Source organism: Pinus tabuliformis, chromosome 1_2 (genome assembly GCF_031772625.1).
Source record: "Pinus tabuliformis cultivar Carrire ecotype Pingquan chromosome 1_2, CPIR1, whole genome shotgun sequence".
Taxonomy (NCBI): Eukaryota; Viridiplantae; Streptophyta; class Pinopsida; order Pinales; family Pinaceae; genus Pinus; species Pinus tabuliformis.
The window spans coordinates 230,332,243-230,348,015 of record NC_142298.1 but is presented as its reverse complement, the minus strand read 5'-3'; positions in this window follow the sequence as shown (position 1 = coordinate 230,348,015).

Genomic DNA, 15,773 nt, shown 5'->3' with positions numbered 1-15,773 from the left:
TGGAAATACAAATATATTCAAATGAAATTACATCATAATTTTATTCATATGAAAAATCTTCCTCCTCGAAATATTGATAAATTTCAGCCCACATTTTTCTGTTAGGGGAAAGGTTATACAATGTATCTAAAAATAGAGTAGAATTGGGATTCATGGCTTATATGTATTCAATATACTATTGTGGTTTTCATTGTTTCACTTTCTTTCCTTTTCTAGGAGGCATGTTTTAGATATCCCACAACTGAAGAGAAAACATATATAAGCAAACAATTTTACATGAAAAACATTGAAATTGAGATAATGGTATATGAAGGTTACCCCTATCACGTCTTAACAGAGGAAACTATGGAATATAACATTAGAGCTAACTCAGACAACATAAATCTTTCAAACATGATAACTTTCATCAAATGATGGCGTAATTTTTTTTACTTGAGAAGCTTTTAAATGAATTCAAGAACTCTTAATGATTATCATGGAGAAAATCTCTATAAAGATATCGACAATAGATTTATTGAATGCTCATTGAATTTATGAAATGACCCCTAAGTTCTATTATAATATAATTCTCACATAAAACAATGTGAGTTCTATGCATAAGGTTAACCCCTAATCATTTATTAAATTATGATTACATTAATTACAATGTAATTATTAAATACCAAATGGGTTTAATAATTTTAATGCACACTATTACTTAAACATCTTGATACCATGGTAATAGATATTGAGTGTTATGCTACATGGGTATTGAGATGGATAAGGTCGTATTAGTGCTAATTTATTTATAAAAATAACCAAAAAAAAAATTAAACTGCAATCAAAATATTTTCCCACAAAAACTATTTTTCTAATATTTCAAATAATAATAATGAATTAGTTTAATAAATATTTATAAATATTAAACCTAAGTGATTATTATCATACCAAGTACCATATGCGCTATGGATAGGGTGTCTCATAAAATGACTAGATTCAATATAATAACGTGGCATGGGGATGACGTGGGGTTTCGACATAGATGACATGTGTAATGTTGATAAAGAACTTTATGGGGGTGAAAAATGATAGAAAATGGGTGCCAGGTATCATTTGACATGTTATATCATAATGAAATATCAACATAAGTCCAACATGGCAAGGAAAGGAAGCCTTATCAGATATCAGCGTTACACCATGTTATAAATCTAATTATTTCTAGCTAGTACGATATAGGAAGGGACCCATACCGGGGTACTAGATATTGGGGATGGATAAAAATGCATGAGCCTTCTAGTATATATTATTTGGTATGACAGTCAAACACTATTAGCTACCAAAAGAAGAATTCTGTTTAAAATTTTAGTTGTTGGTAGTAAAGGGTACCAAGACTAGGATGATGGTTGTTCATGCATGAGATATCTAAAAGAAACCTGATATGGAAATCGAGATATGAACTTTGAATTTAGAAACCTGATATCGATTTCAGGAATTTAGGGTTTCTATCTAAAATGGTGCAAAAAGAAAACGAACCGTATTGACAAATGTTAACACCAATTTTTAAAAGAATTAATAACAAATTGAAATTTATTTACAAAATTTAAAGATTATATAAATGAAATTTTGACAAAATGAAAATCTTGGGGTTCCTCATTATAGACAATAATGGGAAGTTATCATTCGCCGCCACTTTTCACACATTTGAAGAAGCTTTGAAGTAGTTATCTCTATTAATGTACATGATTTAGGGAAAATTAATAGATAAATAACATTATAAAATATTATTTTGAACTTTCATAGATAAATATGAATTTGACCTTTTGTATTACATGAAAATAACTCAAAAAATGTCATTCTTGATAAGAGAAAATTTAATCTAGTTCAATTTTATTTAAAGATAAATACTTTGGAATTTAGTCATGAATAAAAATAGAGTGCATAAATTTATACACAAAGATCTTTATCCACAATTTAGCGCATATTTCTTTAAATATGGCATATTGTGCACTAATGAAAATTTGTAGCCTTGATGAAGTTTCCTTGGCATCATATATACATTGATCTACTACAAGTGAGTGTTTATAGCCCTGATGGGTTTGTATATACTTCCGGCACTTTTGTGCTTGTCAACTTCTTATTTTTGTTTAATATCACCCTTTAGATTTATGTATATAGAGAATCGTTTTTTTCTTGAAATTGGGTGTATAGGAAGTGGGATGATATGAAAGTCACCTTGATATAAAACATTTGTAGAACTTTATAAAACTTAGCCATCATATCTCATTCATCACCCATTCCTAGCTATTATCATTTGTAGTGTGAAATGAATGAGCTCTAGTGGAGAATATTCCTTTTAATAATTTTACTAAAATGTGACTTCCAAAGTAGGTCAAACAAAAGGTTTCATGCATCACTCATGTGTTACTTACTCTCTTGAAATGTAAACTATTTCCCTTTAATGAAATATTACCATAGAAAATATTTTATGGTAAAGAAAAGTTGTTAGGGAATGAAACCATGAGTATACAGATGATTAATAACAAGTCATTGAAAAGTCTTAAATATAACGGAAAAATAAAAAAATGTATACAATTTTGATGTACATATTTACAATAAACTTAAAAATAATATTTATGTAAAATATATGATTTGTCCATTCATGGGGAGAGTCTCCCCCTCCAATTTTTAAAGAATATAAGTTGAAGGGCCAACCTTGGAAGATAATTGAAAAGGATCAAGCCATAAATTTTGAAATTTGGCATGTTTACCTTTTTCTTCATGGGTTTTGTGCCATTTCAACACCGAAACGCCAACAATGAAATGTTTAGTATAGATTCTTTATCAAACCACTTTGATATTTTTTGATGATCATTTCTTTTTCTTTTATTTATCCCTAACTTCTTCAAGTTTTATTAGTTCGTCAATTCCCTGGGGGTAATAATTAGTAGAATATTTAATTTTAATTCACGTATCTATAAAAATTAGTTACCCTAATAGATGAAAAGTATGTAGTGTTTTCAAATATTAATATGCTAAGGAGACTAAACCTAGTAATGATAATTTATTGAATAAGAGATATCAATTGTTCTTGATTGGAAGTTCCAACTAGTATGGCCTCCACTCATATTATGAAATAAACCATGGTTGCAAGGATCAATTAGATTTTCAACTTCAACTAATTACATTGAGAAGGATGGTTTTCTCTCTCTTCCAGCTAATGATTGACATATTTTGAATTTCTTAGCATATTCATGTGCATCCTTAAAAATATTAGGACAGTAATAATTGACATATATAATTTTATGAGCAGTTGTATCTCCTCCAAAGTGTCCACCTGTAGATCCATCATTCAAATCTAATAATACCTTATCAACTTCAATTGTTTCTAAGCATCTAACTAGAACACGATCATAATTTTTACAAGAAAAAAACTCCATTGACTAATTGATATTGATTTCATTTTAATCATAGAGCTCTTCTTTTCTTTAATCCAAGGTGCAATGGACAAAAACCATAAGTTAATAATTAATTAAGATTAGAATACTAAGAATCAAGAATAAGATTTATTTGTTGTATTCCTAACTCTAATTCTCCTTAATTGTCTAGTAATCTAATATATTCAGAATCAGTTGATTATGTAGCCAATATATAAAGGCCCTAACATCTAAAAAAATCATGGTTTTAATTCAAGGTCATACTCCTAGAGAATTTTCATCCAATTGGCTCATTTGTCTCCTAAATCCTTTTGCACTACCAAATTCTCACATAACAATAAGGAACAATTACTTTCGTGCGAGATTTAAGTAAGAAGGGCTTGAAATATTTCATAGCTTTGAAAATAGCATAAGATTGCTTTTAAACAACATAACAGTTCAATTAAGCACCTTGAAAAACTATACTCATTAAGGAAACAATAATTTCAAAATTTTGTTCATTTTTCCAAGTAACAATAGTGACACGAGATTCATGAGAAGGAAATGTGCAAAGAATAAATTCTTAACTAAAGTTAGGATATATAGGTGTGGGATATTGAACAATAGCTTCTTTGATTAAATTAAATGCATCTCTTTATAAAGTGTTCCATTTAAATATAGCATCTTTCTTTATCATATTCTGCAAAGGTCTCACTTTTTCAACAAAACTAGGTATAAAGTGTCTAAAAAAAATTATTTGACCTAGAAAACATTGCATGGTATTTTTATTGTGATGGAAATGGTTTTCTAATATAGTTGTAATCCTCACAGTTTCTAGTACTATGCCTTAACTTTGAAACAATAAATCATAAAAGTTTACCCTTAATCAATATAAAGATTGTTTTGTTAAGATTTAAAGGTATGCCATATTTTCTACATCATTCAGAATTCTTCTTTAGATTATCTATGTGATCATATCTCTTTTTAGACTAGATAGTTACATCATCAAGATAAACTACAACATATTTATTTATTAAACCTCTGAAGGTTATATCTGTTGATCTTTGGAATGTGGCACCAAAATTAATTAGGTCAAAAAGCATCTTATGGTATGCATATATACCCTATTTGTTCGGAAGTTTGTTTTTATTTGTTAATTTTCAAACAAAAAGACTTGATTGTATCTTGAAAATCCATCTAGAAAGAACATCATTTCATACCTAGCAACACATTATAAAATTTGTTCCATAGCAGGAAGGGGGGAGTTATCCTTTGTAGAAGCCTTCTTGAGGTTTCTAAAGTCAATGCATATTCTAATGTCCCTATTATTTTTCCTAACTAGGGTCATATTTGATGCCCATTGATAATTTATAACATGAAAGATGATATTATCTTGAAGGCATTTGTTTAAATCCTTCTTAATTTGTGGTTTCAAATTGAGATTCGTTCTCCTCATTTTTTGTTGAATTGGTCTCACATTAGCTTTAAAAGGAATAGTATGTTTGATAATCGATGTATCATAAGTCTCGATATCATTATGGGACCAAGAAAAAAATATTTTTATAACTTTTCAACAATTGAATAAAAGAATTTCTCTCATATGGTGAGCAACCTAGGCTGACATTAACATTTTTAGAGATATCCTCAATACCAAGGTTAATCACCGTAAAATTAATTTTTAAATGGTTAGTTTTACAATTGGTTGGTAATTTAAATCTATTTTAAAATCATAAAAATACATTAATTTAATAATATATTTAGGAATGATATTTCCTTATTTAGTTCCAAAATGTAACAGTGATTGTTTGATGTCTTTATCACGTTAGTCCTCATCTATGACATAATCAAAATATGTATCTTCATGAGTCAAGAAATCAAATGTCATAGTCATCATTGAATATATTCCAATAAGTTATGTTATCATGCATAGAAGGCCTGAATAATAACTCAATGAAAAATCTATGGAATTATTTAGAAGCTACACTAGCTAAAATATCAAAATCTGCATTTTTTTTATCCCGGAATTGTAGTGATATCAAAATTATAAAAAATGAGAGATAAGGTCTAAAACAATTTGCCCATAATTCTTAATATTATTATAAACACAATATATCATGTTTCTTACTTGTCAAATGATGATCTCAAAATTCCCAAATACTTAGATGCATTGTAACTTCATGTCTATAGCTTTCTTGATACCTTCAATTAATGCTTTTTATTTAGCAATATTGTTAGAATAGTGAAATCAAATTCTACAAGCCAATGTGGTTCTCTCTCTAGTAGGACTTTCCAAGGTGCAACCTTCTCTAACACCATCATTATATTTGGACCCATCGAAAAATAAGGAAACGATTTCATTATTTACCTGCATTTAAAATTTGATTCAAAATTTAAACATTTTAATGAACCATTTTTATAAAAATTTATGATTTCATGTTGTAGTGAAGAATCGTTAAAAGAGGAGGATTCTACAACAAAATTCCCAATAAGGAATAAATAGAATAATTGCCAAGTATATAATTTGAAAACATGATTGGCTCATTAGAATCATTCACCCAATCAAAATATGCTTCATATGCTTCTCATGATCTAATTTTATTTGGTTTGGTTTTCCATTGTATGGAAACCATAAGTGAGACCAATACATGGCAAGGTATCCATTTAATGTTTCAGGCCAATCTTGACTTAAGAGTAGACTGTATGATTCTAGGATATCAAAAACTATCATAACAACTATTTTATGTACATTAGGATTGGAAGCCAATCTATTGAGTTCATCCTTTGAAATATCCTAACACTCTAACCTTAGACCTATTATGTTGCACAAATTGAGCTGTTTATTTTTGCGGTTTCCTAATGATATTTTTTCATACATAATAAGGCATAATATTAGATGATGCTAAAAAATCAACAAAACAACTATGTACATTTCTATTATAAATTTCAAAAGTAAATAATGTCTCAGGTTGTTAGCAGACCAAATATTAGCTGAAGTAAAAGCACCCATTGAGTCAGTAACCTCTTTAGTAAATTGTTCATAACTATGGTTTGAGGCATTCCAAATAATTGTGTGTTGAATAAGAGGTTCTTCCTTTTGACCCATCATATTACTTTTAGGATTTCCTTTAATAATTGATCTCTCTTTTTTGCTAAAGAAGTAGTCACGAGAAGGTATATATTTCTTATTCTATAGGTGTCAAATAATCGACATGTATTAAATTTGGGGATGAAGCCCCACTAAAGGAAGAAATGAGAGTCTTTAAAATTAATTTTGAAGTAATAATACATGTTTTTTCCCTATACTATTTGGTCCATGCATATGTTAGACAAAAGTAATACTAAGAAGGGGGTGAATCAGTATTACGAGAATACTATAAAAGTTTCTACAATTAAAACAAATTCAGAAATTCACTTCAACAAATATAACAACATCATGCACATGAACAAAATAAACAATCATCACATGTAGACACTTGGATTTTAGGTGGAAAAAGCCCAGTCCAAGGAAAAAAACCATTGAACTATTTTTTGCTTCTTCTTATTATCTATTTCTTCAAAATATTCTCATTTACATTACATCAGCCAGCCACCACTAGAAATGGAGCACCCACCCCTTGACTGAAATGAGAAATGTTGGCCAAACCAACTTGGAGAACCCACTCCTACAATAGACAATTAACACGCACTTAGCTTGAAGCCCCGACTCTAAGTACAAACAATTCTGCTATAGAAAAATATGATTTAGAACTGAAAAAACTATTGGATAAATAATACTAGCAACAAATAAGCACACTCATGAAACCAAAATCCCACTCTCAAAATGAGAGATCAAATCTCTCCACACACTCTCTCCAAACTGATCTTCAATCTCTGCACAGAAATCTGAAATACTGTTGAAAGTTAAATTCTGAAGCACACATTGTAATGTTGAAACTCTAAACTTCACTACTACAATCACTAGTTTGTGCACATTCTCTATATGCACACTCACACACTCACATTGTTGGAGAACCAACCAAATGAGAAACTTTCGTACCCATATTTGTAAATTATGGAGATGGTTATGTCAATAAGTTCTTTAGATGATGGTGCTCACCCAAAACCTTTTCACACACTTCAGATTTGATTTGAGATAGGCATCTTGACCAAAGCAATCCACTTACTCTTTTGATGTTTTCAACTTTGATCATCTTTGAGAGGTCCCTTAATCTTTTATTACCTTTACATCAAAAATCCTGGAAAAATATTGTCAGAAAAACCCAAAAAATAGCTGGAAATCACGAGGAATGTGGGGAAAATCACCTCCAAGTGGCATACTCCCTTTTCCTTCACAAGACTAGTTTATGTACACTATTTTCCTTCACCAAAACAACATATACATTCCAAAATTGATATTTATAAAGAATTTTGTAGCCTTGCTTTAGAAGGATACTTGGTGCACTATGACAGCCTTGCCCATGACTCTGTAACATCATTACTCTCACCAAAATGCTTCAAAAAAAAATTCTTATGACTTACTACAAGACATCAAGAAGACCTCTATAAGCCTTGCAGCTCAACTTCAGAAGAGAGCTTGATACATCATGACACCTCTTCTACAGACTTTCTGAACTATGAAAACACTTTACATCAGCATGATAGCCCTCAACAAGTATGCAATAGACTCAAAATGATGCATAGGGACTCATGAGTACATGACTTACAATAGGTGACATCAGTGGAAACATAAACATGCCAACAAACTCCCCCTTTTCCAATGATGTCAACCTGTAGCTTCTAAAAATAAATATTACATTTACATACAACATTTGAAGTTGAGCATGTACACAAATTTCTCCCTCTCCTCCTTTGACATCAATGTAAAGGGGTTTTACATGGAAAGAGACAATACATGACAACAATGTGATGCATAGCAAAAAAATGAAGTACTCCCCTTGATGGGATGCAACAAATACTCCCCTGAGTGGTTGAACATTCTCCCCTTGAATATATTTTATACCACACCATATTAAAGAAGAAATATGCAGCAAGAATAAATCCATCATGAAATCAAGCAAGAAGAAGAAAGAAAACTTCATAATGCCTTGAAAAACATGCAAACAACCAATCACCACCCATTCTCCAAAATTTACAGCTGAAACTGCTCTTAGTGGCATCCATATGACAACATCTAACTCCATGAAAAACTCCTCAATGCCTTTGAAAAGGCACAACATGCATCTACTCTCTAAGATATTCAAATTACTCCCTTGGAAGTGGCTTGGTGAAGACATCTATAAGTTGTTCATTTGAAGCAATATATTCCAACTTCACAACTTTGTTGACCAATTTTTATTTTATAAAATGATATTTGATTGGTATTTACTTGGTCTTGGAATGAAGAGCCGTATTTTTGGATGTGGTTATTGCACGTGTGTTGTCTACCATGATGGGAAGAGGCTATTCATACTCAACATGTTGTTGGAAATAATACTGGGGGGGTGAATCAGTATTATCAAATTCTTTTCAATATGCCTTCTAGATTTATACTTTAATTTATTCTTCAGATATTAATCATTAAGTTGTATGTCAGTACCATATAATAATGGACAAGAACTAGAAAAAATAGATAAGCACACCAAAGAACACCAGATATAAGGTGGAAACCCAATGTGGGTGAAAACCACCTGCTGCAGTATGTCTCTATCTTCTTTCAATTTAGAAACTTCTTTTACAAGGATTTTGTACTGGTGTAGTCCTTTACTAGTACGCAGGCTACAACCTACAGAGAGCTACAACTCTCTCTCGTTTTCCAGTATCTCCTGGAAGGGAGCTACAACCCCCTTTGCTCTTCTACTTCTTTAAGGACCATGTTTCATTAATTTTCAGACTGGATCCAAGAAGATCAAATAATCATCAAGTACATGCAAATCACCCAATCTCCTTATACAACCAATGAATCACCCAACTACTCAGAATGCTGTAAACAGAAAAGTAATACCAGAAATATAAACCCAGAACTCTGCAACAATAGATAAAAGACAGCCAATAAATGTTTCAAGACAGGTCCGCAACTTCACCAATATAAACCTGCAGGTATCCGCAGCCTTTCTGTGCCTAAACTGTGCAGATCCACACTGTATCCTTCTGTTGCTCTGCGTACCACCGCAACTTCCCCTTCTGCTGAACTGTGTACCTCAACTCAGATATGCATTGCACTGTGTGTTAGACCGCATACCTCCGCACTCTTCCTTCTGTGCCTCTACGAATCTCTGCACTTTGCTTTCTTCTGCGCTGCGTACCTCACACTGCGCCTTCTGATGTGTTGCGTACCCCCACACTGTGTCTTCTCCTGCACTGCGTAACCCCGTACCTACGCCGTGGATCGCCTGCGAACTTCTGATTAGGGCCAAATTAATAGTCTTCCAATGTGCCACAGTCAGTCAGATCCACAGATCTGATCATGCGCCCGAGAGTTCACGACTTATCAATAGATTCGCCTTAAGGTTTCTCCTTGATTTAGATCTTATCTTTGTAAAACCCAAAATTTCAGATCTTAATATCTTCAATTTTTCATGAGTGACCAGCCAAGTGATCTCCTTCCCCTTTTTGTAGTCAAACCCTTATCCACACCATGGGACAAAACCATCAAAACCAATACAAGGGATCCAAACCGGGGTTCAATAAATTAGATCCTATACCACGGGCCAAAACCATAGGATCGTAAAAGACGGGCTAAATACCAAGGGCCAAACATAGGATACCCCACGAGAGTGCACTTCTCTGCATTGGAGTGAGTGAACTGGGGGACCACACCTTATGAACGGTGAACCTGCGGGTATGTCCACACTCCCTAGACGGCAAACCTGCGGGTCCACACCTTTTGAACGATGCACTAGCGAACCTCTTATTTTCCATCATTTTAAGAGCCTGAAAAGAGTTTTGCCACTTGAGTGATTTGCCATCAAGTACAACACCTATACCATAGAGCCAAAAAAGAATCATAATGCCAACAATCTCCCCCTTTGGACTTGATGGCAACCTCAAGATCCTCATCAAGATCCTTTTCATCATTCTCCCCCTTTGACATCAAGGGCAAAGGGTTATGCTCCCCCTGAGACCATGCTTAAGTCTTTGTTCTGCTGATCATGCTCCCCCTGACTGTAAATAGATCTGCAAACCATAATCCACCATACACCATGAATGAAAGAGACATATTGCAGCGATATTTAGATCAACATCCATGTTCGCCTTCTGTGCTACCATAATGCCAACAATGCATTATATGTGCTCCCCCTGAACCAGTGCTATGCTATCTTCGACCAATCCATAAACCAACAACTGTACGCGTATACCCCATATGAACCTCGTGTACAGCCAACAATCTCTAAAACAGATGAGATTCAACAACAGGATGATGCATCAACAACCCCTAGCTTTTGCCTGAGGTATTCAAAGGTCTCCCTAGGCAATGGTTTGGTGAGTATATCAGCAACTTGTTCCTTAGAAGGAACATACTCCAACTTGACCTTTTGTTCAAGTACTTGTTCCCTGAGAAAGTGATACTTGATCGGTATGTGCTTGGTCTTTGAATGCATGACTGGGTTCTTTGAAATGCTGATTGCACTTGTATTATCACATAAGATGGAGATAGGTGGAGTAAAAGTGATCTGAAAATCCTGCAAGGTCTGCATCATCCAAAGGAGTTGAGTGCAACAAGATGCAGCAACAACATATTCCGCTTCAGCTGTAGATAAAGCAATCGAACTTTGTTTCTTGCTGAACCAAGATACTAATCTGGAACCCATAAAAAATGCACCACCACTTGTGCTCTTCCTGTCATCCACGCTTCCAGCCCAATCTACATCTGTATGAGCATGAAGTGTGAGATCTGTATCTCTAGGATACCATAAGCCATAGTTTTGAGTTCCTTGAAGGTACTTGAAAATTCTCTTCACTGCCTGAAGATGAGTTTCCTTTGGATTTTCCTGAAATCTTCCAACTATTCCCACTGCATGCATGATGTCTGGTCGGGTACCTGTCAAATAAAGTAGACTTCCAATCATAGATCTGTAGGTTGGTTGATGCACTGCTGCTGATTCATCATTTGCATTGAGGCTACATCCTGTGACCATGGGGGTACATACTGGTTTTGCATCTTCCATGCCATATTTCTTCAAAATCTGCTTGAGATACTTGGTTTGAGACAAGAAGATCCCACCTTCATTTTGTTGGATTTGCAATCCAAAAAAATATGTCAGTTCTCCAAGCAAAGACATTTCGAATTCTTTCTGCATTACCAAGGCAAAGCTTTGACTCATAGATTCTTCATTGCTGCCAAAGATAATATCATCTACATACACAACAAGTATTAGAAATTTGTCATTTTCAATTTTTATGTAAAGATTGCTATCTGCTGACCCCTTTAAAAAACCTTGTTGATGAAGATATTTTCCAAAAGGTAGTACCAAGCCCTTGGAGCCTGTTTAAGACCATAGAGAGCCTTATTTAGTCTGCATACAAGATTTGGATCATTCCCAAGGATGAAACCATCTGGTTGCTCAATGTACACTTCTTCTTCTAAGTCCCCATTCAGAAAGGCTGATTTTACGTCCATTTGAAAAACTTTGAACTTCTGAAAGCTTGAGAGAGCAAGGAACATTTGGATGGCTTCAAGTCTAGCAACGGGAGCAAAATTTTCTTCGAAGTCTATTCCTTCTTGTTTAGCATACCCTTTACACACAAGTCTGGCCTTGTTTCTAATTACTTCTCCATTTTCATTCAACTTATTTTTGAAGATCCATTTTGTCCCTATGACATTCTTATCTTTTGGTCTGGGAACCAACTCCCAAGTGTTGTTATTTTTTATCTGCTCAAGTTCTTCATCCATCGCCTTGACCCAGCATTCATCTTTGCATGCCTCTCTTACATTTAGTGGTTCAGTGGAGGAGAGCAATGCCAAATAGCTTGAGGCTTCTGCAATTGTTCTTCTTGTTTGTACACCTGCTTATTTCTGCCCCAAAATCTGAGATTCTGGATGATTCTTTTGAACGTACCTAGATGGAGCCTTCTCTTCTATCCTTATTTGCTCCTCAGGTGCCTCTTGAGGTTCTTCTTCATCATTTTTCTGATTTGGAGAGTAGTCTTCATCCTCTTCGATATTTTCATGATTTACTTGCCTAGGAATGTATCCTTTTTCATCAACCACTACATCAATGTTGTCAACAATTCTTCCAAGTCTTTTATTGTAACACTTATATGCTTTGATGTGGGGAGAATAACCAAGGAGAATGCCTTCATCTGCTCTAGGTTCAAGTTTGCCAAGCTGTTCATCAGTGTTCTTGATATAGCATTTGCTCCCAAAAATTTTGAAATGCTTTACCGAAGGAGTCTCACCATACCAGAGCTCATGACGAGTTTGAGTGCTATTCACTCAGACATTTGTTTTGTTGAGAATAACAACCGCAGCAAATGCAGCTTCACCCCAGAAGGTTGCAGAGTCCCAGACTCATCAAGCATAGCACGAGCCATTTGTTGGACCGTTCTGTTCATCCTTTCCACCACTCCATTTTGTTGAGGAGTCCTAGCTGTAGAGAATTCCCTTCTTATTCCATGTTCTTCACATAAATCAAAAAATTCATTTGAGGTAAACTCCCCACCTCTGTCGGACCTGAGGCACTTAATTTTGTGATCTGATCCGTTTTCAGCCAAGGCTTTGAAAGATTTGAATTTTTTGAATGCTTCGTCCTTGTGTTTCATAAGTCCCAACCAAACCATCCTGGAGAAGTCGTCAATGAATAATATAAAGTATTATTCTCCTCTAGGTGACCTTGTCCTAAATGGACCACATACATCTGTATGGACTAGTTCAAGAGGCTTGCTGGTTGATCCTTCCTTCTCAGGGAAGTTAGTTCTAGTTTGCTTACCAAACTGACATGATTTGCATTTGGTGTTGTCTGGAATTTTGATATTTGGAAGACCACGAACTGCCTGGTATTTGCATGCTTTCATTATTTGTGAAAAGCTTAGATGCCCCAACCTCCGGTGCCATAACCAATGTTCATCATCTTTGCTCAAATAGCATTGTTGTTGTCCTTATTCAAATATGTATAGATTATTTGGAGTTCTTCTGCCTTTGATCACTGTTTTTCCTGTATCAAGATCACGAACGCTACATCCATTTGATCGAAATATTACCTCGATTCCTTGATCGCACATCTGACTGACACTTAGTAGATTATGTTTCAAGCCATCAACATACAAAACATTTCCAACTTTGACCTTTTCTTTCAAGTGAGTAGTGCCTTTTCCTTTTATGGCTGCAGGGGTATCATTTCCAAAATAAACTTTCTTACCCTTTTCTAAAGCAATATATGATTCAAGTTTTTCTTTATCACCTGTCATGTGCTTCGAACATCCGCTGTCGATGTACCATAGATTTTCTTGTCCTTCTGCATAAAAGGCTATCCCACATCTTTTTGGTTGTGGTTCTTTATTCTCCATGTTCGGGTGCTTGAGGCTTGTTCCTTTGTCTGCCGAAATCTGCTCCTGCATTCAGAATCTTCATGACCAAAGTTATTACAAATAGAACATTCAATTTCATTTTCAAGGGCCGAAAAATTGTTATAGGTCCTTTTCGTAATCCCGGTCATACTTCTTTATTTTTGATCTTCTCTAGTCATGATTGTCTTATAGGCAACACATTGAGCTACTTTGTGACCAAAGTTATGGTAATAGAAACATTGTCCATTGAAGAAACTTCTGCGATTATCAAATCTACCAACCAAATGATTGTAATTTCTATTGTCATCCATTCTTGAAACAAATTGAGAAGTTTTTACTTGTGGCTGGTTGTAGCTTTTGTTCACCCTTAAGATGGATTGCCCCTGGTTTACCTGGTAGTCTCTGTTTGTTCTTGATGTAATTCGTCCCTGCTTTACCTGATGATCTCCATTGGGCTTTTGCTCATTCCTCCTTGCTTCATCAAGATAACTCTTTGAGGTGGATGCTTGAGATGTTTCTCCATTATAACCTAGACCTGTCTTGATTAGTGGAGAACGTTATACATTGATAATCTCATCCAGAGTTTCAGATCCTTTAACAAACTTAAGATTAAGAACCTTTGTTTTCTCAATTTCTTTTCTAAGGCCAACAATTTCACATTCTAACTTCTCAAGAGATTTTTCTTTTTCATCAAGTTAAAATTGCAAAGTATCAATGATCACATTCTTTTCTTCTAAACATGTCTTGAGTCTAGAAATCTCTTCATAAAAGTCATACACATATATAGCATCCATGTAATCATCATCTTCAAAGGCCATTAAAAGTTTATAATCATTACCTCGTTCATCTTCGTCACTATTTGATAGGCCATCACTATCTTCGTGAGTGTAGTAACTTTTCTTAGTTGCATTCTGTTTCTTGTTTAATCTAACAGGTTCCTTTCCTTTGTCAATCTTATCCTTGTGAGGACATTTGGTAGCATAGTAACCGACTCTCCCACAAGCAAAGCATTTGAAAGGTAACTTACCTCGGAACCGTCCAGTACCCCGTTGAAGATTTCTGACAAAATTTGATTCTTCTTCTTCTTCTGACATGTGTCCTAACTCGTAGTACCCGCCTTTGCCTGAAGCCTTGAAGGCAACTTCTCTCCTGTCTGATGGACCTCCTTTCCTCATTTCATAAGCAGTTAGAATTCCGTGCAGCTGTGACATTTTAAGGTTTTGTAGATTCTCTTTTTCTTCTATAGCAGAAACTTTAGATTCAAACCTAGGGGACAAAGATCTTATAACTTTTTCAACCACACTAGCCTCTTTTATTTCTTCACTCAAATTTTTCATACAATTAACAATCTCATCTACACAAAGAAAATAGTTAACCACACTTTCATCATTATACATCCTGAAATTTTCATACTGAATCCTGAGGGTTTGAAGTTTTTCACTTTTTACCTGATCATCTCCTTCATAGCTCAGAAAAATCTTGTCCCATATCTCTTTTGTAGATTTAAACTGCATTACCTTGAAAAATTGTGATTGAGATAGGCATCCTAATAGAGTATTGACCACCTTTGCATTTGTTTCATATTTCTTCTTCTCAGCCGGATCTGTAGGAGTTGCTGAAGGAAAAGTATACCCTGTATCTATGATATCCCAGACTTCTGTACCAAGAGATTGAAGATAGGTAGTAACTCTTACCTTCCAATAAACGAAGTTTGTCCCATCAAAAATCGGTGCCCTGATTGATGCTTCCCTCTCGTAGTTGCTCATGATGCAAGATCTTTCTTCAAGCGATCAAGCTTCTTCTGAAGAACCTGCTCTGATACCAATTGTTGGAAATAATATTGAGAGGGGGGGTGAATCAATATTATCAAATTCTTTTCAATATGCCTTCCAGATTTAT